Raw genomic sequence first — 25441 nt, forward strand, 5'->3', positions numbered from 1 at the left:
ACAAACTTTTCTTTGTACTAAGTACTATGATATACACTATAAAGCTTGCTTTATGTATTCCTTGCAACAGCCCTGTCAACAGGAGGGTGAGGGAAGAGCATCTCAGGGAGATGATATGCTCTTTCCTCACATGAGTACATGGGTGAAGGCCTTGGTGCAGGAGGGAGATGACACATTTAAGTAGAATTGAAGATAAAATACTGAGTGCTCAGTTAAATTTGAATACTTTTTAAGTAGAATTATGTCTCATATAATATTTGGGACATATTTCTATTAAAAATACTTGTTTACAGGGCACCTGGGTGGCTCAGTCAGTTGAGCGTTCAACTTTCGCTCAGGTCATGATCTCACAGTTCATGAATTCAAGCCCTGCGCTGGGCTCTGTGCTGACAGCTCAGAGCCTGGAGCCTGCTTCGGAGTCTCTCTCTTCCTCTGCCCCTCCCCCACTCGTACTCTGTCTCTCTCAAAAATAAATAAAACATTAAAAAAAAGGGAGGGCTATTATTTCTTTACTTTTATTAACTTATAGCAAACTTCCCAGTAGAATCATATTACATGCTATGAAATAAGCAAAGTGCATACCCAAACATATTTCCTTTGTCTCCTTTTAGTATGTGAAGTAGAGTCTTTTTTTTTTGAGGGTGAGGAAAGAGGTAGTACTTATTTCAGCAAAATCCTTCAAAGCTAAGAACTGGAGTTGAGGTTACCACATCTTTATAGGAAATGTAACTCAATGAGTTTATTATAGTTTTTGTGTTCATACAACAAAGGGCATTCCCTGTTCAAGTAGTATAAAACAAACGCATTGAATTTGGAGTTAGATGACTTTAGTTCTATTACTTACTGTGTGACTCTCTACCTATTATAACACGGGATAAGAACACGTTGCTTATCTCCTAGGATATTGGAAAATCAAAAAGAAATGATGGATTTATTCATATATTCCTTCCAAAGATATTATTTTTCCTAGTTTATATGAGGCATTATGTATTAGATAAATATGGAAGCGAACAAAACAGATAGTGTCCCTTCCCTGATGTAAGTTATAGGCTAATGAAAGACAGCCAATATATATGTAGATATATGTTTACAAAGAGCTGTGAGAGAATAACAGGGGAGGACTTGCTAAGGAGGTAGCATTGATACTGCGACATAGAATCAGAAGAGGATTGGGGGGGTCCCACATTGCATAGTGAGAAAACTTGTGTGGAGGTTGTGAAACAAGGAAGGTCTTGGAATGTTGAAGGAACTGAAAAATGAGCAGTGGGACTGGGAAAAAGTGAGTTAGGTAGAAAGTTATGCCAGATGAGGGTGGTAAAGGCAAGAGGATCTATATTCCTAGACAGAGTTAGCAGCAGAATTTGGATTCTATTCTAAGTGCAAAGTCCTAAAACAGGAAAGACTTTGGCATGTTCCATGTACAAGAGGATGCCAGTGTGATTACAGCCTAGTGCCAGTGAGAGATTGGTGGGGACAAGGAGTTTGGATTTTTTTTATGTAAATGCCTAAGGATAATCTATAGAGAAGGAGAGATTGATGATGCACGAAAGCCAAAGAGGTGGTGCATGATGTGGAAATGTTGGGGTTCTGAGCCAACAGTCAGGAAAGAATTCTTGAGATGTCTTTGGTGCAAAAAGGTGCTTTTATTAAAGCATGGGGACCAGACCAGTGGGCAGAAAGAGCTGCCCTGGGATTGTGAGGAACAATTGATTAAATACAGCTGCGGGGAGGTAAAGACAAGAGGGAAGTTTCCAAAAGGACTTTAGTTTGGTAAAGAAGACTCACAGGATCCTGGAGGCCTAGCTATTTTAAAGCTGAAGTTGTTTTTCTCTCTAGCAAAACATGAACAATATAACAGTTGGGGGAGTTCCTGGAGGAATGTTTTACTCTGCCAGCCTCAAGTATTTGTCAGTAAGCTGCAGGTAATAAGGAAATTTCATCTTATCTACCTTTCCTTTTTTGTCTTTGTTCCCCACATCAGTGCAGGGAGAGAAATGGGATACATGGTACAAGGGGAAGGTTTGACCTTTGAGAGGGAGAAGTTCATCCACTAGAAACGGAGAAAAGAAAGAAAAAAATGTGTTCAGATAGAGATCAGCTGACAGAATTGGGGGTGGGAAAAGGGAGTGCCCACTTCCAATGGTACTCTTTACAATGAAGTTTGGGCAAGATCATAAGGGTAGAGGGCAGAGAAGAGTGGAGGGAGAGGTTTGAGGACAGAAAAAAATATATATAAAATAATTATCCTGGAACATGAAGTTAATATAGAAAAGCAGTGGATTTCAAACAGGCATTTAGTACTTGTCTGATGTCTGTGATCATGAATTTAAGTGCGACCTCTGAGCAAGATTGTGGGATTTTCTCTAGGAATATTCAGTGCTCAGATGCAAATTTAGAGCAGGTAAATGGTTGGATTTATCCAGGATCAAGGATTTGCCAGAGTAGTTTACTGACAGGGTGAGAGAGGCAAGGACATTGAGGAAGTGATAATAATGGTAGATCATTGAATATGCTAGATAAGGAGGGGAAAGACAGGAGGAGGCGAGAAACTGGCAGGCTTAATATATTGTAATCTTAATGAAGTCCGTACATTTATTAATTCATCAAAGAATTGGAAGGCTTGGGGTGCCTGGGTGGCTTCAGTGGGTTAAGTGTCAGACTCTTGGTTTTGGCTCAGGTCATGATCTCCCGGTTCATGAGTTCAAGCCCCACATCCAGTTCTGTGTTGGGATTCTCTCTCCCTTTCTCTGTCCCTACCCTGCTTGTGCTTGCTCACTCGCTCGCTCTCTCTCTCTCTCAAAGTAAATAAACAAACTTAAAAAAAGAATTTGAAGGCTTAATATATACAGTAAAATATAAAAATGAAAGCATATTAAAGATAAAAATTATTAAAATTAAATACAAAAATAAGATATATAACAATAAATATAAAGTATTAATGAACCAGAGAAGACAGAAATTATAATCCATGGTATTTACTGGGGGTGAGGGGCAAGTAGAAGAGGTAAAGGGATCATTAGAGACAACATGGACATGTTTTTGGTGCAACTAAAAAAATGAAGTTTTAAACTTCTCAACATATTTCATATGTGACTACACAATCCTTTTTCTTGACTTTTTTAGCAGGCTTCCAACTTAAGTATTACCAATAGAAAGTAGCTTCACTATTCAAAAAGTTCATCATTCCTGTCTTTGACCTTTTGCCTCTGGCTTCCATGAAGATGGCCCACTTAAACTCTGTTTTGTTAAACTACTGCCAATCCATTACTATCTTATAAGAAAGAAATAAGAGATAGTACTTAAAGAAATATATAAAAATGTTAGAAAATTTTATGTTACTATAAACATAGAATCAGCTATCATTTACATGAATTATTATTAAGAAGAAAAGTCCATACTTGATATTTGTGTAATATTCTCAGATATAAAAGCACTTTCCTATACTCATTCACCTAAATATCCATAAGCTCCTGCTATTATATGCCGGGCTGAGTGCCAGAGATACACTAGGAAACAGGACAGTGAAGGTCCCTGCCTAGTGTACAGACCTTACATTCTATGCACAGACCTTATGATTATGTAGGAGAGGTATCATTACTTTCTTTTACAGATAATGAAAGTGAAGATCACATTACTCAACTTGGACTAGAAGCCAGGTCTTCAGACTCTCAATTTTGTCTTTCTTCTATTCTGTATCATTTCCTTATTAGCATGATAATATCTACCTTTAGTGATCACCTCTAGGTAAATTTGAAGGATTTTTGACCACATATTTTCCCAATGTGTCTGAATTCTTTCCATCTTAAGAAGGTTCTCCACCATTATTTACATCATTAGAATACATATTATTGCACTTTGCGATTTAAATTATGTTGCTCCCCTATCCCATTTGTCCAGTCTTCATTGATCCTGTCCTAGGAGTCCATCTCCCTCTCCACCTCACTATTACTTAGGTGATAATCAACTCCATTGTCCACTGACTTTGCCCACCATCAAATTTATTGCCAATTCAGGCAAAATTACCTTTGCCTTCCTGTCCTAATTTCCCTAGCCCACTATTTGCCAGGTATATGCCTTATCTGCACATCTCCAGTGGCTCAGCACTACTTGAGGAAATCTAGGACTACAGCTGACCTCTAAAATCCCACCTGTGCAGGACTTTGTGAGCAGCTAGTGTTTACATGCTGTTGCCTGGTTAAAACGTATGCCGGGGCATTTTTTGAGCCTCTCATGCATCTTAGCTAAATCCTACCAATCTGATCTTCAGTGAATCTCAGTCTTATCCCCTTCTATTTCTACCACCACCACTCTAATTCAGGCCCCTAGCATACATATACACTTAACCCCCCTTGCCTCTTTTCACTTATTTTTTTTTGTTTGTTTCTTCTTATTAGTTTTAATGTTTATTCATTATTTGAGAGAGACGGAGTGTGAGTTGGGGAGGGGCAGAGAGAGATGGAGGTACAGAATCTGAAGCAGGCTCCAGGCTCTGAGCTGTCAGCACAGAGCCCGATGCAGGCTCGAGCCATGAGATCATGACCTGGCTGAAGTCAGACGCTTAACCTATTCCGGAACCAGGCTGGAACGCTGGCGGAAAAACCAAGCGGCACACGGAGATCTTGGTGGATTGGAGATTTATTTTACACTGGCGAGCTCAGAGGAGACTGTTTCTCCAAATGTCTGAGCCCAGAATGCAAGTGGGGAGGGTAATTTATAGCCGACAGCCTCTAAATCTGTGGGGGTTTTCGCGGGCACAGCAAACGAAGGAAGAAGAGACCGGAGGAGGGGTCTCTAAGCTAGAGGCCAGAGTTTGTTTTAGTCCAATCAGCCACCTTTGGTGTACTTTATCCACTTCTCCAACAAACCAACTGAGCCACCCAGGTGCCCCTATTATTATTTTTTAATGCTTATTTATTTTTGAGAGAGAGAGAGAGAGAGAGAGAGAGAGAGAGAACGTGTGCGACAGAGCATGAGTGGGGGAGGGGCAGAGAGAGAGGGAGTCACAGAATTCAAAGCAGGCTCCATGCTGTCAGCACAGAGCCTGACAAGGGGCTGAAACTCCTGAACCGCAAGATCATGACCTGAGTTGAAGTAGGACTCTCAACTGACTGAGCCACCCAGGTGCCCCTCTTATCAGTTATTTTTTTTTAAGTTTTTAATTAACATATTTATTTTTGAGAGAGAGAGAGCAAGAGAGAGTGTGAGCAGGGGAGGGGCAGAGAGAGAGAGCAAGAGAGAATCCCAAGCAGGCTTTGCACTGACATCGCAGAGCCCAGCATGGGGCTTGAACCCAGGAACCTTGAGATCATGACCCCAGCCTAACTGACTAAGCCACCCAGGCCCCGCTCCTCTTACTTATTTACTTGACAAAACTACAATTATGGTAATTTTCTGCCTGCTTGGTTCTTGTACCTATGCATTGAAAGAAGCTGGAGAAAAAAACAAAACAAAACATGACCACACTGCCTGCTCTTACTTTCAATTCATGACCACAGAACTCAAGTTAGACCCCTAGTGCTGCCCTCCCATTTCCTACCTATGGTTTCTAGATTTTTTTCATACTTTCTCAAATCCCCAACACCTCTACCCTCACCCCCACCCCCCCACTATCAAATGAGAACTTTGCTTCCTCTATTTGCATAGTACTTAAAAGCTTACAAAGTACTTTTGCACCCTTTTCTGACTTAATCTCTTCCTCTTGTGCCCTAGGAAATGGTTAATTGGAGCAGCATTCTTTAGAGACAATGACTCTTGGTTATTCTGTTGGTTCTAGTATTTAGTTTACCTAGCTGCATTTTTGAAGTCCTCACCATTCGAGCTGCACAAATCAACCCGTGCTTGATTCTTTTTGAAAAAGGAGGATCCTCATACCTGCCTTTTCCACTCACTCACAGGAATATTTTGTGAGCATTTGTCTGTACTCTGGTCCTTTTAAATCTTACAGTACAAAGAAACAGACTTGCCATCCACATTCTTTGCCAGATTAATGCACAGCACTAAGAAAGATAACCACCTTGCACTGGAGATTCAGTGATTACTTTTTTGGGCTCTAAAGTATATGATCTACAGGTTGATATTCAAGAAAAATACCATTTGCACTGTAACCTAGACTAACTTCTGCTTAAATATTATTGTGCCCTGTTTTAATATATATTCCATGTATTAAATCGAAATTTTCAGAGCAAATAAAATTAGAATGAGCTTTATTTTTCTCAACGTATTCCTTTGTTTACTAAAGGATTCCTTTTAGGTTAAGCGAGTCCATGGTAGAATTTAAATGACTTGACTGATAGAAATTCAGTTTGTACCAGGATGTCTGGGTGGCTCAGTGGGTTAAGCACCTGACTCTTAAGATCTCATTGTGTTTCGTCATCGCAGGTGGTGGTGGTGGTGGTGGTGGTGGTGGTGGTGGTGGTGGTGGTGGTGGGCGGGGGAGGGGGGTGGAGATCGAGCCCCTCTTGGGCTCTGTGCTGACATAGCGGAGCCTGCTTGGGAATTTCTCTGTCCTCCTCCCTGTCTCTTTGCCCCTCCTTGTGCACTCTCTCTCCCAAATAAAATAAACAAACAAAAAAAGAAATTCAGTTTGTACTACTTTTCAGGAACATACCTTTTGTGAAAAGTGAGCTACACCACTGTGGTGTTCCTGCAAATGGTGTCATGAAATGGATCATATTTTCCCACAGGAACAATATTATAATTGGGGGGTTGTGTTCCTGACCAAAGACTCAGCATCAAATAAATCATAGATATTAACTGACAGTGTGGCATAACAGCAAACATATAGGAACTATAAATTTCTAATCATTTAACGAATTTAAAAATTATGCTCCAAGTCTTACTGTTGGGAAAATAAGTAAAGTTATGCACCATAAGATGGCCTAAGGGATTAACATAAACTCTAGTTCCTAGTTCAGAGACTCCTTCCGGGTTCTTCTTCCTGCCCTGCTTGCCATGCACGCCAAATCACTACTAATACAGAATGCGGAAGTAGCTGACGGTAAATTGTCCCACGTGCTTGTGTTTGGGGCTCAGATCTCTGGAGAAGGATCTCCTCTGAGGCTGCTGGGGCAAAATAAAACTCTGATCCAACAAGATCGCTGAGTGCCACTTGGTTTTTCCGCCAGCGATCCAGCCTGGTTCCTTAACACTATAAAATGGACGTAATGTAGCATATTCAACCATGCAAAGGACACTGCTACATTATAAAGTGTGCATAAAGCTCTTAAGATACAGTTCTATTGTATAGTAAACTAAAATTTTTTTTTAATGTTTATTTATTTATTTGAAGGAGAGAGACAGAGAGAGAGTGTGAGCAGAAGAGGGGCACAGAGAGAGAGGGAGACACAGAATCCTAAACAGGCTCCAGGCTCCCAGCTCTCAGCACAGAGCCCAATGTGGCACTCAAACTCACAAGCCGTGAGATCATGACCTGAGCTGAACTCAGACACTCAACTGACTGAGCCACCCTGGTGCCCCTACTGTATAGTAAATTGTATTTACTTTACTGTTAGCCTCAAGAAATCTATTTTTAGCAACAAATCAATAATTTCTTTTGGTATCCTGTCATAGAGAAATTTTTGTGGGGTTGTGAGTAGTGAACAGTCTAAATGATTTAACTTTGGTTTTCAAACCTGATAGTACATCAGAAAAATCTGAGGAGTTTTAAAGATGCAGATTCCTGGGCCTGAACCCCAAGAGTATGAATAGGCCTGGGGGTGGAGTGGGAAAAGGAATATGTGTTTTTAAAAATTCCCTAGGTGATTTCTAATGCATGGCTGAGGTAAGAACCCTAGGCATGGATATGTCAGCACCAATTTTCTTCTTTCCACCCTTTTTTCTTAAGGGCTGATACATTCAGGATCATTCTATTGACCACAAAATTTGTACAGGTAATATATTTAATAATGTTTCCAAGGTGTTTCTTCCATTGAAAAACAGAAAAATTTTTAAAATATTTATTTATTTTTGAGGGAGAGACAGACAGAGGGAGACACAGAATCTGAAGCAGGCTCCAGGCTGAGCTGTCAGCACAGAGCCCGATGTGGGGTTCAAACCCACAGACCACAAGATCATGACCTGAGCCGAAGTCAGATGCTTAACCGATTGAGCCACCCAGGCGACCCTCCATTGAAAAACATTTTAAAAGTAAAGACTTGAAATCTGAAAAACATTTTAATAAGTTGGGACTAACTCCACATTTCTCTACTCACCCGCCCCAATCTGTAGCTTTGAATAGTCTCAGGGCTTGCAAGAAACACATGCTCTTAAATTGTATTTTAGGAGGTGACAGTTTTTTGACAGCCATCAGAGTTCTTCATGGTTGATTGGGAAGCAATAAGAATTGCTAGGTCATTCATTAATCACTTGCCTTTTTTTTAAGTGTTTTATTTATTTTTGAGCGAGAGCACGAGTGGGACAGGGGCAGAGAAAGGGGGACAGAGGATCTGAAGCAGAGTCTGAAGCAGACTCCGCGATGACAGCAGAGAGCCCAATGCAGGGTTTCAACTCACGAACCGCGAGATCATGACCTGAGCTGAAGTTGGACCCTCAACGACTGAGCCACCCAGATGCCCTTAATGACTAGTCTTTTTTTAAATTTTTTTATTTTTAAAAAATTTACATCCAAATTAGTTAGCATATAGTGCCACAATGACTTCAGGAGTAGATTCCTTAATGCCCCTTACCCATTTAGCCCATCCCCCCACCCACAACCCCTCCAGCAACCCTCAGTTTGTTCTCCATATTTATGAGTCTCTTCTGTTTTGTCCCCTTCCCTGTTTTTATATTATTTTTGTTTCCCTTCCCTTACGTTCATCTGTTTTGTCTCTTAAAGTCCTCACATGAGTGAAGTCATATGATTTTTGTCTTTCTCTGACTAATCTCACTTAGCATAATACCCTCCAGTTCCATCCACGTAGTTGCAAATGGCAAGATTTCATTCTTTTTGATTGCCGAATAATACTCCATTGTGTGTGTGTATGTATATATATACACCACATCTTCTTTATCCATTCATCCATCGATGGACATTTGGGCTCTTTCCATACTTTGGCTATTGTTGATAGTGCTGCTATAAACATTGGGGTGCAACCTTGAAGGTTGTGGTCAGAGAGTGTCATGTTTGAATTAGTGATTTTGGAGTGGTAAAGGGTGATGATAATTTCCAAGGTGGGTGTGGGGTGTGGGTGGCTGACATGGAATGGAAGAGAAAGTCATTGGAGATGAAGAGGTTAAGGAACTGAGAAGTCTCGGTGCATTAGATGTGCTATACCACACTTTCCTTAAGTTATCTTCCTTTTATTTTTAAAAAAAATTTTTTTTTTCAAACGTTTATTTATTTTTGGGACAGAGAGAGACAGAGCATGAACGGGGGAGGGGCAGAGAGAGAGGGAGACACAGAATCGGAAACAGGCTCCAGGCTCTGAGCCATCAGCCCAGAGCCCGACGCGGGGCTCGAACTCACGGACCGCGAGATCGTGACCTGGCTGAAGTCGGACGCTCAACCGACTGCGCCACCCAGGCGCCCCAAGTTATCTTCCTTTTAAATGGTAATAAAAATACACCTGACACCCAGCAAATTTTTAATCTATTAAAAAAATCATTTAGAGTCAGTTTGTGAAGTAAGGTTGAATACATTCTATACTCTGAGGCAATTCGTGGGAGCTAATAATGTTCAGTAGCTATTTTTTCTATGTTTAGTAGTTTTACTACGAAATTTATTATTGAATCAAGCTTTTTTTTTTGGTGGAGTATGGGATCTTTATTAGCGTTCACAAGAGACACATTTATTTATTTTTTTATTTTTTTATTTTTTTATTTATTTTTTATTTATATATGAAATTTATTGTCAAATTGGTTTCCATACAACCCCCAGTGCTCATCCCAAAAGGTGCCCTCCTCAATACCCATCACCCACCCTCTCCTCCCTCCCACCCCCCATCAACCCTCAGTTTGCTCTCAGTTCTCAACAGAAGAGACACATTTAGTATATGTGCTGCCGAAGGGAGCACAGAAGAGACACATTTAAATGTCGGGTCTAGGATGGGTATTCTAGGCTATTCAACCTCTATTCTCCAAGGAATTTGAAGAGCTCTCGGAATGGATATGTTAAATTAGCGACAGCAGTAAGAAAGATGTGTGGGTTTTCAATCTCTGCTTCTCTCCTATCTCCTTTGTCTTGGCACATGCTCAAGTTTCCTTTTCTAAAAAAACATTTCCTCAAAACCTGCTTCTCCTAAAGCCACCCTCTCAACTCTCTTCTTCCTTTCATTGCTATAAATATTTACTTTCCTCTTTATTTGTTGGAGATCGCTATTTTTCTTGAAATATGTTTTTCTTGAAAAAATATTGTTGGGAAATATATTGGAGAGTAATCCTACCTTCGTAACATACAACTTTTGTCATTTGAGGGTATACTTTTCTCTGTTTGCATGTATGTATATATTTTTTCACAGTTTTGATCAGACTATTAAGTCTTATGAGGATAAAAGGCCTGTTTTATCTGCCACTGTATAATGTAGTATGTGCCTGTAATATTAGGGAGTGCTCCATAATTGAATGTCAAATAAATAAATGGTATATGTTTTAAATTTACATTTTGATTTTTCTACCTAACATATCAAACATTTCTTGTTTCTTCATATTCTTTATATTTAACAAGTATTTTATTATTTTAGCATATCATCAATTACTAGACTATTTTCCTATAGTTGGATATTTCTAATAGTTTATAATTTTTTATTATGACTGGCAACAATGAAATGTATGTCTTCCTGTGCTCATGTATTTGTTTGCTGTCATTCTTTTGTTGAACCATTTTTTGAGATAAATTCCAAAGAGTGGGGTTATTAGGCAAAAGACTATGAACATTTTTACTCTATTAAGCCTACTAAAAGAATTGTACCTTTCATTTTTAAATGCCTTAGAATTTGGCTTCTACCCTTGCCACTTCAATGAAACACCTCTTCTCAAAGATCACGAATGGCTTCCTAATTACCAAATCAACCCTCTTGACTTTTCTTGCAATATTTAATACTGATTTACTATCACTTTCTTGAAAGTCTCTTCTCTCTTGTCTTGATGATATGACATTGTTTTGGCTCTCTTTCTACTTCCCTGATTTTTTTTTTCATTGAACTTCCTAAATGTAGCCTTTCCCAAAGTTCAATTCTATCTGCTTCAACACTATTATCTCTATATCTTTAGTTTTGACCTCTTTCTTAAGCTCTAGACTTGCATTGCTTGATCTCTCATTAATGCTCCCATATCATATGTCATCATGTCTAACAATGAATTAATTTTCCCTCTCCAATCAGTTTCCTGTATTTTATCTCTGATAATGCTACTGCTATCCCTGGAGTCTGGACACCATGGAGACATTTTGATCATTTTTCCTTCCTTGCTCAATCTATCACATCAGTTGCCTTGCCCTGTTATATAAATTCTAATTTTGCAGTGTCCATATTTCTTTCACTTAGTTTTTCCTGAATTCATTAATTTATTCATTTGTTCATTCATTCATTTATTTAATACTTATTGAGAACTGTCACATGCCAGGCACCATTCAAAGCACTAAGGATATGGCAGCGAACACACCAGACAAAAATCTTGGCCATCTTTTAGCTGATATTCTAATGGAGGAAGACACACAAGCAGATAAGTAAAATAGAATGTCACATAATGAAAGTTTTATAGGGAAAAATTAGGGAAGTTGGATAGGGAAGATTGGGACAGAATGTGTATATGTGCACAATTTGAAATGGTATACTCCAAGAGAGCTAATTGACATTTAAGCAGAGATTTGAAGGAGGTCAGGAAAAGGCCAGACAGATATGGGAGGGCAAAAGTGGAGCATTCCAGGCAGAAGGCCCAGCAAGTGGAAGGCCTTGAGATGGAAGAGAACATGTGTTCCAGAAATAGCAAAGTGGCAGTGTGATGAAGCTGAGTGAATAAAACAAAGAGTAGTAGGAGGTATGGTCAAAGAGGTAAATGGAGAGGCCAGACCATGTAGGGCTTTGTAGGCCATTGTAAGGACTTGGGGTTTTTGTTTGTTTGTTTGTTTGTTTTTTACATTTTTGTTTATTTTTGAGAGACAGAGCACAAGCGGGCAAGGAGCAGAGAGAGAATGAGACACAGAATCTGAAGCAGGCTTCAGGCTCTGAACTGTCAGCACAGAGCCCAATGTAGGGCTCAAACTCACAAACTATGAGATCATGACATGAGCCGAAGTCAGATGCTTAACCAGCTGAGCCACCCAGGTGCCCCAAGACTTTGGCTTTTTACCATGAGTGAAATGGGTAGCCATTGGATAGTTTTGAGAAAAGGAGCAACCTGATTTGACTTTTTTATTAGGAAAGCTCTGGCTATTGGCTTGAGACTAGACTGTAGTAGGGCAAGGGTAGAAACAGGGACTAAGTAAAGAGATACTGCATTAAACCAGGTGAGAGTTGATGATGGCTTGGATGAGGGTGGTGGTAGTGAAAGTGGTGAAAAATTGTTGGATTCTGGATTTGCTTTTGATTGGATATGGGATATGAGAGGAAAAAGAGGAGTCAAAAATGCCTCCAAGGTTTTGGCCTGAACTGGAAGAGAATGTGGTTTTCAATAGTGTGTGTGTGTGCACATTTTATCTCTAGTTTCTGGGAACTCCCATAAATTGTTATGTCATAAATTATTATGTCATGTTATTTTCCTTGATTACTTTTCACCAGGGCTATGTCAATAATCTTAAAGTATTCAGTGGTAAATCTGATCTCCTCTCCTAGCCTTTCTCCTCACTCCAGTTCGTCCTCTATAAAGTGAGGCATTAATCATATGATCATCTTCAGTGACTTCCAATTGCATTTAATTCAGCAGACAGACTCTTCTGTCTTATATTCAAGACCTTCCATAGTATAAGCATGACCTATTTCATCAGCTCTGTCCTTTACTATTCCCTTATATATTCCAAGTAAATTGGCTTACTGCTCCTTGAATATAGTGCTTAACATGTTATAGATCATGTTTATATGGTATATGATAATGGGTAAGATCACAGTCTACAGCATGGACACCCCAGGTTTGAATTGTGATTCTATTTCTCATTGTGTGCTTTTGGGCAGTTTATTTCACCTCTGTGTCTTAGTTTTCTATCTGAAAATGGGGGGGGGGGTAATAGTAATCTACGTCATAGAGATGTTTTGAGGATGAAAAAGATTTTAATTTTTTTTTAACTTTCACTCATTTTTGATAGAGCAGGAGCGGGGAGGGGGGGCGGGGTGCAGAGAGAGAGGGAGACACAGAATCTTAACTAAGCAGGCTCCAGGCTCTGAGCTGTCAGCACAGAGCCTGATGCGGGACTCAAACGCACAAACCATGAAATCATGACCTGAGATGAAGTCAGAAGCTCAACCGACAGAGTTACCCAGGTGCCCCAAGGATGAAAAGATTTTATATGTAAAGCACTTAAACAGTGCCTACTACAAGTGCTCTAATGTGTTAACTGTTACTGCTGTTATTAGTTACTATTTTTGGTTATTCTCATTCTCCTCTCCCACGATCTCATCACCCTCACCACCTTAATATCAGCTCCATAAAGGCGGGAATTTTTGTTGTGTCCACTGTTGTATCTATCCCCAGTAACTACAGTAGTGACACATAAGAAACGCTCAGTAAATATTTGTGGAATGAATGACTGCATTTTCCTCAGCTTGAGATGCCGACTACTGTTGCCTCTTCCTCCTGTTCTCTTAAAAACCCATCCAACCTGTAAGGCTCATCATGAATGCCATTTATTCCATGGAACTCTTTGTTACTTTCTGATCCTTCTCCCAAAACTAAATCTCTTTCTTTCTTTGAACTCCCATTATATCTTGTTTATGTATTTCTTACATCCCTTACCTTTCTTTGCCTTTTATCTTAGTCATTTGTATCTAATCTTGCCTACTAGATATTAAGTTCTTAAAGCATGGACTGTGTATTACTCATTTTATATCCCCTGTAGTGTCTACTATAATGCCATGAATATGCTAGATGCTGAATAAACATTTGCTGATTGAATTGAATTTGTTCTCTCATTTATATCCTTAGTTTTATATGAAATTTCAGATTTCTTAATCATGCTTCCAAAGCATTAAATCACAATGCAATTTATCTCTTAGGTATCCTAAGTGTTCAGGTTTAGAAAGACTATACTTTTTTTTTTTATCTTCAGTTGCAGAAGGAGTAGATTTATCTTAATCAAACCTTGTTTTAACTGCCTAAGGACTTTGTGCCAGATCGTAAATTGTTCCAATGGTAAAAGGGAGGTTTTATCAAATATGGTATCATACAGCTGGAATTCAGTGGTCCAGTGACTTCACCAAAGAACTAGGATGAAGAAAAAAGGCTTTGTGCAGATAAAGTATGTGTCACAAAATCCATGCACTTAAGCTCATGCACTTTATAGGGTAAGCTCCTCAAATCCTCACTCATAATTTATTTACTCATCATTTTGCTTAAATCATGATTATCAGATTTTCCAGCCAACAGCTATGGAGAGGCAATTTAGAAATGTTAGAAAGGCTCATAGAAGATAGGTGGGAGGGACAGCTGACTGTAAGGAAGGAGACAGCAAAACCAAAAAACATGCCAAGGACTCACAGCAGTGTGGGACTAATAGCTCTATATTGCTTAAATAGGCCTTGAGGGCATTGGTGTGTTATAACATAATATGGTAATTGATGTTCATAATAATGACCCAAATTCATTAAAAAATGATTAATTTCTGATCATCCACATATTCTATTTATGAAAATAAGCAGTGAGTATTGTGTTTAGATTCCTACCCATCAAATTAAATTAAAAATGGTTTATTTATAAGGTCATAAGACTTTAACGAGGTGGACAACTTGGATAATTCATGCCTGACAGGTTATAGATAATCAAGGTTTCCCTGCATTTAGTATATACTTTCTTGTTGAGGTTCCTCTAACTAAAATTGAAAAATAGTTGAGAGGCAGCATGAGGCAGTAAATCCATAAAAATGAATTGTTCATCTACATTTATAACATAGGAAATATGATTATAGAGCAGATGTTGACTGAAATGCTGTATGCTCAATCATGTTAGTGTTTATTTGATAAGGAATGCCATTTGTTTAGCTTTGCTCATTTATTCAGTGACTGTGGCCTGGAATTTTATTAGATGCTGTACCCAACAGAATGTTGAGAGAGCCAAAACTTGAAGGAGATTGGATAAGAACTTGGAACTCAAGCTTGGGAAATGAAAATGGAAAGAAGTCTTTAATTTGGAAAGTTTTCAATTTTAAACCTCTTGGTTTTGTTTTTATTTAGTTTATATATGGGTACTGGAACACAGAAGCGACTGTGTGGCAATATTCATTACTTTTTAAACTTTTTTTCTGAAAACTTTCATTTTCCTAAAAGTCTTTTCAGTGACTACCCAGGGAGAGAAAGAGCCAAGAAAATTTCCTGAAATGGAACCATTTACAACTAATGTGTTTCTGAATAATGGAGTAAACTAAAATTTAATTTTAAAAGTACTTTAATACTGAACAGCTCTTATATTTGAAATAAATTATTCAACTAATTTTTTACTCTCCCTTGGAGCCAGTTAGCAAATATCTTTTGTGTTGTAGCAAGATTACAGCAAATGATTTCATGGGAACATTTATTCAAATATTGTATTTTATTAGCTGGTAATATCTGGGCCTTTGTGATATAAAAATGAGTACAATAAATATTTGAATGAATAGATTTATGACCTAGATAATTTGGAAGAATAATTTAAAAACTTGGATTAACTGTGACATCTAGAACTAGCATTTTAGGCCATCTTGCAACATATTATACAATTCAAGATACAGTGAAACAGATTTTGAAAATTAAGACCTTAAGCAGCATATTTTAGAAAGAACTTTATTTTTAAGAATAAGATAAATTACGTTCCTAACACTGCCACCCAAATATTTTTGTGTATATTTTACCCTCTTGAGAAAAGCAGAAGAGGATTTTTGACTGTTGTCAATGCAGGATAAGAGTTTTTAACTTCTACAAACTACACAAGCAAACTGTAGTCACTTCAGAAGGATGCAGTATGTTATGTAGCATTACAGGTTTTTATAATTTCTATAGCCTTTAAAATTTTTTTCATTTATTTAAAAATAACAATAATAGGGGCATCTGGATGGCTCCGTGGGTTAAACGACTGACTCTTGATTTCAGCTCAGGTCATGATCTCACTGTAGTGAGATTGAGGAGATTGAATCCCGCATGGGGCTCCGCGCTGGGCTTGGAGTCTGCTCAAGATTCTCTCCCTCTGCTGCACCTCTGCCCCCACACACGTGCAAATGCACTCGTGTTCTCCTATAAGTAAATAAAAATAATAATAAACCCAATGCGTTAACATAAACATTTTAATGAACAAAAACTATAATGTCTTCTGCTTCATCAAGAGAATTCTTTTTTTTAAATTTTTTAATGTTTATTTCACTTATTGATATTTTGAAAGAGAGAGAGAAAACGTGAGTGCGAATGGGGGGAGGGACAGAGAGAGTAGAGAGAGAATTCCAAGTAGGTTCCCTGTGCTGTCAATAGCAAAGCCCAACATGGGGCTGGAGCCCACAAACTGTGAGATCATGGATGACCTGAGCTAAAATCAAGTTAGTGGTCCAACCAACTGAGCCATGCAGGCGCCCCATCATCAAAAGCATCCTTAAGTGAGCTTTTTTTGGCTTTCGGCTCGGAGGAGGCGACGGTGCAACAGTCTTCCGTGGTCCCGAATCCGGGTTCACCCGACACCAACCGCCTCCACCATGCTGCGTAAGTTCTACCCCAAAGAGACCAAAGTCATATACCTGAGGTGCACCAGTGACAAAGTCGGTGCGAAGTCTTCCCTGGCCCCGAAAGTCAGCCCGCTGGGTCTGTCTCCAAAAAAGGTTGGTGATGACATCGCCAACCGGTGATTGGAAGGGTCTGAGGATTACAGTGAAACTGACCACTCAGAACAGACAGGCCCAGATTGAAGTGGTACCTTCTGCCTCTGCCGTCATTATCAAAGCCCTCAAGGAACCACCAACAGACAGAAAGAAGCAGAAAAACATTAAGAACAGTGGAAATATCACTTTCGATGAGACTGTCAACATTGCCCGACAGATGCGGCACCGATCCGATTGTTAGCCAGGGAACTCTCTGGAATCATTAAAGAGATTCTGGCCACTGCCCAGTCTGTGGGCTGCAATGTTGATGGCCGCCACCCTCATGACATCATAGATATCAATAGTGGTGCAGTGGAATGCCCAGCTAGTTAAGCACTGCAAAAGAAAGTATTTTAATAAAGGATCCTTTGACAACGAAACCAAACCAAAGAGCATCCTTAAGTGAGATGGTATTTATTTTGCCCCAAGTGCATTGTGGTAAAGAATATAATGGCCAGTAGTATAGTTTGGTGCCCCACCTTCATCCATGACATGGTGCAAGCAGTTTTACTCATTACTGCTTTTATTTTAAGCAACAATTTTATTAAGATATAATTCACATACCATACACTACACCCATGTAAAGTGTACAGTGAGTTTTAATATATTCACAGAATTGTGCATTCATCACCAAAATCAATTTTAGAGTCGCAAAAAAGCCCCATATAGATATAACGTATATATAACTAATCACTCCCATTTCCCTCTAATCTTCCTCTCCTCCAGCTTCCAAAAACCATTAGTGTACTTTCTGTCTCTATAGTTTGGACTTTTCTGGACACTGCATGTAAATCAAATCATGTAATTTTTTTTATTATTTTCTTTTTCATTTACCATACTATTTAAAGGTTCATCCATGTTGCAATCAGTATTTTATTGTTTTTGTGGTGAAAGAATATTCCATTGCATGGATTCTATATTTTGTTTATTGATCCATCAGTGAATGGATGTTTCAGTTGTTTCCACTTTGGGCAATTATGAATAATGTTGCTATGAACAACTGTGTACATGTTTTTGTGTGGACATTTGTTTTCAGTTCTCTTATATACCTAGGAATGGAATTTCTGAGTCCTATGCTAACTCTATGTTTAACATTTTGAGGAACTGCCAGACTGTTTTCCAAAATGACTGCATCATTTTACATTCCCACATACAAGGGTTCCAATTTTTCCCACATTTTCTCCAATACTTGTTATTATCTGTCTTTTTTATTAAATCCATCCCAGTGAAGTGGCATTTCAATTGTGATTAAAGAAAATTTTTTTAATCTTTATTTATTTTTGAGACAGAGACAGAGCACAAACCAGGGAGGGGCAGAAAGAGAAGGAGACCCAGAATCTGAAGCAGCCTCCAGGCTCTGAGCTGTCAGCACAGAGCCTGACACATTGCTTGAACTCACAAGCTATGAGATCATGACCTGAGCCAAAATCGGATGCTTATCCAACTGAACCACCCAGGTGCCCCTCAATTGTGATTTTTATTTGTATTTCCCTAAAGACTGATGATGTTAAGCATCTTTTTATGTGCTTACTGGCTAATTGTATATCTGTTTTGGGGAAATGTCTGTGCATATTCTTTGCCTATTTAATTGAGCTATTAGTATTTTTAAAAATTTTTAAATATTTATTTTTGAGAGAGAGAGAGAGACAGACAGAGCATGCATAGGGTAGGGGGCAAAGAGAGATGGAAACACAGAATTCAAAGCAGGTCCATGTTCTGAGCTGTCAGCACAGAGCCCGATATGGGGCTTGAACCCACAAGCCATGAGATCATGACCTGAGCCAGTCTGATGCCCAACTGACTGAGCCACCCAGGCCACCCAAGCTATCTATCTTTTTATTGTTGAGTAGTAAGTTATTTATATAATCTGGATAAGAGTCCCTTATATATCTGTGACCCCAATTCTGTGAGTTATTTCACTTTCTTAATGGTGTCCTTTGTAGCATAAAAGTTTAATTTGGGGGCACCTGGGTGGCTCAGCTGGTAAAGCATCCAACTCTTGATTTTGGCTCAGGTCATGATCTTGGTTCATGGGATCAAGCCCTGCTTCAGGCCTTCTGCTGTCAGCACAGAGCCTACTTTGGATTCTCTCTCCCTCTCTTTCTCTACCCCTCCCCTGTTCATGCTCTCTCCCTCTCAAAATAAATATTTTTAAAAGGTTTTAATTTTGATAATGTCCAATTTATTAATTTTTTTCTTTTGCTGCTGTGCTTTTGGTGTCATTTTTAAGAAACTATTGCCTAACATGGGTTCACAAGGATTTTTACTCCAGTGTTTTCTCCTAAGGGTTTTATAGTTTTAGCTCTTACATTGAGGTCTGTTTATCCATTTTCCGTTAATATTCTTGTATGGTATGAATAAGGGATCCCATTTCATTCGTTTGCATGCAGGTGTACACTTGTCCCAGCACCGTTGTTAAAGACTATTATTTTCCCCCATTGAATTGCATGGTCTTGGCATGTTAGTGGAAATCAATTGATTTTAAATGTAAGGGTTTAGTTTTGGACTCTCAACTGTACCCCATTAATCTGTATGTCTATCCTTCGACCAGTTCCATTGTTAAATATGTCTATCCTTATGCCAGTACCATACTGTCTTGATTACTTTGTAGCTTTGTAGTAAGTTTTTATTGTTTTTTAAATTAAATTAAATTTATTTTAATCTAATTTTAAGTTTTTTTTATTTTTTATTTTTTTAATATGAAATTTATTGTCAAATTGGTTTCCATACAATACCCAGTGCTCATCCCAACAGGTGCCCTCCTCAATGCCCAGCACCCACCCCCCCCTCCCTCCCACCCCCCATCAACCCTCAGTTTATTCTCATTTTTTTTTTAATTAAAAAAAATTTTTTTTAGGGTTTATTCATTTTTTAGAGACAGAGCATGAGTGGGGGAGGGGTAGAGAGAGAGGGAGACACAGAATCCGAAGCAGGCTCCATGCTCTGAGCTGTCAGCAGAGAGCCTGATGCGGGGCTTGAACCCACGAACTGTGAGATCATGACCTGAGCTAAAATCAGACGCTCAGCTGACTGAGCCACCCAGGCGCCCCTGTTCAGTTTTTAAGAGTCTCTTATGGTTTGGCTCCCTCCCTCTCTAACTTTTTTTTTCCTTCCCCTCCCCCATGGTCTTCTGTTAAGTTTCTCAGGATCCACATAAGAGTGAAAACATATGGTATCTGTCTTTCTCTGTATGACTTATTTTTGAGACAGAGAGAGACAGAGCATGAATGGGGGAGGGTCAGAGAGAGGGAGATAGAATCCAAAGCAGCCTCCAGGCTCTGAGCTGTCAGCACAGAGCCCGATGTGGGACTCGAACTCTCGAATGTGAGATCATGACCTGAGCCAAAGTTGGACGCTCAATCGACTGAGCCACCCAGGCTCTCCAATTTAATTTTAATTTATCCATCTATTTTGAGAGAGAGAGAGAGAGCTCCTGCAAGCAGAGGTGGGGCAGAGAGAGAGAGAGAGAGAGAGAGAGAGAGAGAGAGAGAGAGAGAGAAAAGGAATGAATGAATGAATGAATGAATGAATGAATGAATGAATCCCAAGCAGGCTCCACTCAGCCAGCTCTGAGCCCGAGGTGCGGCTACAACAAACGGTGAGATCATGACCTGATCCAAAATCAAGAGTCACATGCTTAACTGACTGAGCATCCCAGGTTCCCCTGGGTTTTTAAATCAGGAAATGTGAGTTCTCTAACTTTATTTGTCAAAATTGCTGTACCCCTTGGATTTCCATATGAATTTTAAGATCAGCTTCACAATTTCTGCAAAGATTCTGACTGGGATTTTGATAGGGATTATGTTGAATCTATAGATCAAGTTGGGAAATGTTGCCATCTCTTTAAAAAATGTTTTATTTTATTTTTGAAAGAGAATGTATGTGAGAGTGGGGGAGGGGCAGAGAAAGAGGGGGACAGAGGATCTGAAGTGGGCCTTACGCTGGCAGCAGAGAGCCTCTTGTGTGTGACCTCATGAATGGTGAGATCATGACCTGAGCCAAAGGCTGGAGGCTCAACCAACTGAGCCATCCAGGAGTCCCGGAAATGTTATCATCTTAACAGTATTAGGTCTTCTACTCTGTGAACACGGAGGTCTTCATTACTTTCTTTCAACAATATTTTGTAGTTTTTGGCATAAGTTTTGCACATCTTTTGTCAAATTCATTTTTCTTTCTTTTTTTTATGTTTATTTATTTTTGAGGGAGAGTGACAGAGCATGAACAGGAAGGAGACACAGAATCCAAAGCAGGCCCCAGACTCTGAGCTGTCAGCCCAGAGCCCGACGTGGGGCTCGAACCCACCAATTGTGAGATCATGCCCTGAGCCAAAGTTGGACACTCAACCAACTGAACCACCCAGACACCCCTGTCAAATTTATTTCTAAGTTATTTTATTTTATTTTATTTTATTTTATTTTATTTTATTTTATTTTATTTTATTTTATTTTATTTTATGTGTAGCTTTATTATAATTGGCATATAAAATTATGTACATTTAATGTGTACAAATGATGACTTTATATACATATATTTCAAAATACCACAATAAGGTTAGTTAACAGCTATGTCACCTTATATAGTTACCTTTTTTTTGGTGTGTGTGGTGAGAATTTATAAGATTTACTGTCTTGGCAACTTTCAAGTATACAATACAGTATTTTTAACTATAGTCACCATCCTACATTCAGTCCCCAAAACTTATTCATCTTTTAACTGGATGTTTGTATGCCCCCCACAATTCCCCTGGCACTGGCAACCACCAATCAAGTCTCTTTCTCTAGGAGTTGAGGGTTTTTTTTAGATTCCACATATAAGTGAGTTCATACAGTATTTATCTTCCTCTGTCTGACTTATTTCATTTAGCATGATGCCCTTCAGGTCCATCCATTTTCTCAGGATTTCCTTCTTTTTGTGACTGAATAACAACATTCTATTATATGTATAGAATGTTCTGTATAATATTATACACACACACCACATTTTCATTGTCCATTCATCCATTGAAGGACATTTAAGCTGTTTTTATGTCTTGACTCTTGTAAATAATGCTGTTGTGAATGTGGGGGTTGCACATCTCTTCACGATGGTGATTTTATTTCCTGTAAATATATACTCAGAGCAGGATTGCTGAATCACATGATCTATTTTTTTTAACTTTTTCTTTTAATTCCAGCTAGTTAACATACAGTGTTATATTAGTTTCAGGTGTAGAATATAGTGATTCAACACTTCCATACATCACCCAGTGCTCATCACAAGTGCACTCCTTAATCCCCATCACCCATTTCACCCTTCCCCCCACCTACCTCCATTCTGGTAACCATCTGTTTGTTCTCTATAGTGAAAAGTCTGTTTCTTGGTTTGCCCCTCTCTTTTATTTTTCCCTTTGCTCATTTGTTTCTTAAGTTCCACATATGAGTAGAATCATATATTGTCTTTCTCTGACTTACTTCACTTAGCATTATACTCTCTAGCTCCATCCATGTCATTTCAATTGGCAAGATTTTATTCTTTTTTATGACTGAGTTAGCATTCTATTGTGTGTGTGTATGTGTGTGTACATATGTATGTACACACACACACACACACACACACACACACACACACACCATGTCTTCTTTATCCATTCATCAATCAGTATATACTTGGTTGCTACTATATCTTGGCTATTGTAAGTAATGCTCCTATAAACATAGGGTGCATGTATTCCTTTGAATTAATATTTTTGTATTATTTGGTTGAATAACCAGTAGTGCAATTCCTGGATCATAGGGTAGTTCTATTTCTCACTTTTTGAGGAATCTCCATTCTGTTTTTCACTGTGGCTGCACCAGTTTGCATTCCCACCAACAATGCAAGAAGATACCCCTTTCGCCACATCCTTGCCAACACCTGTTGTTTCTTGTGTTGTTGATTTTAGCCATTCTGACAGGTGTGAGGTGATACCTCATTGTAGTTTCGATTTGCATTTCCCTGATGATACTGATAATGAGCATCTTTTCATGTGTCTGTTGGCCATTTGGATGTCTTCTCTGGAGAAATCTGTGTTCATGTCTTCTGCCCATTTTTTAATTGGATTATTTGCTTTTTGGGTATTAAGTTGTGTATGTTCTTTATATAATTTAGATATGAGCCCTTTATCAGATATATCATTTGTAAATATCTTCTCCCATTCAGTAGCTTGCCTTTTAGTTTTGTTGATTAATTCCTTTACTGGGCAGAAGGTTTTTATTTTGATGTAGTCCCAATGGTTTATTTTTGCTCAGGAGCCATATCTAGAAGAAAGTTGCCACAGTCAATGTCAAAGAAGTTACTCTTCAAGGATTTTTATGGTTTTAGCTCTCACATTTAGGTCTTTAATCCGTTTTGTATTTATTTTTGACGTGATATAAGAAAGTGGACCAGTTTAATTCTTTGGCATGTTGCTGTTCAGTTTCCCAACACCATTTGTTGAAGAGACTTTTTTTTCCATTAGATATTCTTTCCTGTTTTGTCAAAGATTAATTAACCATGTAATTGGGCATTTGCTTCTGGGTTTTCAATTTTGTTCTATTGACCTATATGTCTGTTTTTGTGCCAGTACCATACTGTTTTTTATTACTACAGCTTTGTAATATAATTTGAGGTCCAGAATTGTGATGCCTGCAACTTTGCTTTTCTTTTTCAAGATTCAGGGCTATTTGGCTATTTGGGGGTCTTTTGTGGTTCCATACAGATTTTTGGATTGTTTCTTCCATTTTTTAAAAATTTAATTTTTTTTAAAAGTTAAAAATGCTGTTGGCATTTTGATAGGGATTGCATTGAATGTGTAGATTTCTTTGTGTAGTATAGATAAAAGTATTTGTTCTTCCTCACATGGTAATTCTATTTTTAATTCCTTGAGGAACTTCCGTATTGTTTGCAACAGTGGCTATACTAATTTACATTCCCAACAACAGTGCACAAGGGCTTCCTTTTTTCTATGTCCTCACCAGCTCTTACCATTATCTTTTTTTATTAATTTTTTAAATGTTTTTATTTATTTTTGAGACAGAGACAGAGCATGAGCAGGGGAGGGGCAGAGAGAGAGGGAGACAGAATCTGAAGCAGGCTCCAGGCTCTGCATTGTCAGCACAGAGCCCGACACAGGGCTCGAACTCACTGACTGTGAGATCATGACCTGAGCTGAAGTCGGATGCTTACCTGACTGAGCCACCCAGGTGCCACCCCCCCTTCTCCTGTTATCTTTTTGATAATAGTCATTCTAGCAGATGTGAAGTAGCATCTCATTATAGTTTTGATTTGCATTTCCCTGATGATTAATGATGTTGAATACCTATTCATGTACCTGTTAGCCATTTGTATACCATCTTTGTAAGAATATCTATTTAGGTCTTTTGCCCATTTTTAAATTGGATTATTGTGTATATTTTGGTTTTGATGGTATTGTAAATGGTATAATTTTTAAATTTCATCCCTAGTTGTTTATTACAAGTATAGATATACAACTAATTTTGTATATTCATCTTTCATCTTGTAAACTTGCCACATTCATTTATTCTAGTAGTTTTTTGTGGATTCCTTGGCATTTTCGTTATTTACCATCATGTCATCTGCAGGTAGAGATAGTTTTTTTTTAAATGTATATTTATTTTTGGGGCGCCTGGGTGGCGCAGTCGGTTAGGCGTCCGACTTCAGCCAGGTCACGATCTCGTGGTCCGGGAGTTCGAGCCCCGTGTCAGGCTCTGGGCTGATGGCTCAGAGCCTGGAGCCTGTTTCCGATTCTGTGTCTCCCTCTCTCTCTGCCCCTCCCTCGTTCATGCTCTGTCTCTCTCTGTCCCAAAAATAAATAAACGTTGAAAAAAAAATTTAAAAAAATGTATATTTATTTTTGAGAGAGAGAGAGAGACAGTGTGAGAGGTGGAGGGACAGAGAGAGAGGGAGACCCACAATCCGAAGCAGGCTCCAGGCTCTGAGCTGTCAGCACAGAGCCCAACATGGGGCTCAAACCCACAAATCTGTGAGATCATGACCTGAGCTGAAGTCCAATCCTGAACTGACTGACCCACCCAGGTTCCCTGAGATAGTTTTACTTCTTTTCCAGTCTGGATGTCTTTTTTTTAAATTGCTTTATTTCATAAACAGAATCTCTACCACAGTAGTGAGTAGAAATGGTGAGAGCAGGCAACCTTGGCTTGTTCCTGTCGTTCATCATTGAGTATTACATTAACTTAACTCTAGGTCTTTCCCAAGTATCCTTTATCCAGTTGAGGAAGTTCTCTGACATTCCTAATTGGTTGAGTGTTTTTATCACAAAAGGGTGTTGAATTTTGTCAATATGTTTTTATGGCTTTTTAAATAGTCATATGTTTTTTTCCTTTATTCTATATATATGGTGTATTTCGTTAACTGATTTTCTGATGTTAACCCTTTTATTCCTGGGATAAGTCCCACTTGGTCATTGTGTAAAATCCTTTCTATACGTTTCTGGATTCAGTTTGGTAGTAT

General features: G+C 38.7%; 1 protein-coding gene and 1 pseudogene across 5 annotated transcripts in view; both read left to right on the forward strand.

Moving 5' to 3' along the window:
• Positions 1-25441, forward strand: part of EDA (ectodysplasin A) — a 445999-nt gene that overhangs the window by 46353 nt on the left and 374205 nt on the right. The gene's annotated exons all lie outside the window — the stretch shown is intronic.
• LOC121025269 (60S ribosomal protein L12-like) lies at positions 697-17604 on the forward strand (annotated as a pseudogene).

Source organism: Herpailurus yagouaroundi, unplaced genomic scaffold (genome assembly GCF_014898765.1).
Source record: "Herpailurus yagouaroundi ecotype Mexico unplaced genomic scaffold, PumYag 67569, whole genome shotgun sequence".
In the NCBI taxonomy this organism is placed as follows: domain Eukaryota; kingdom Metazoa; phylum Chordata; class Mammalia; order Carnivora; family Felidae; genus Herpailurus; species Herpailurus yagouaroundi.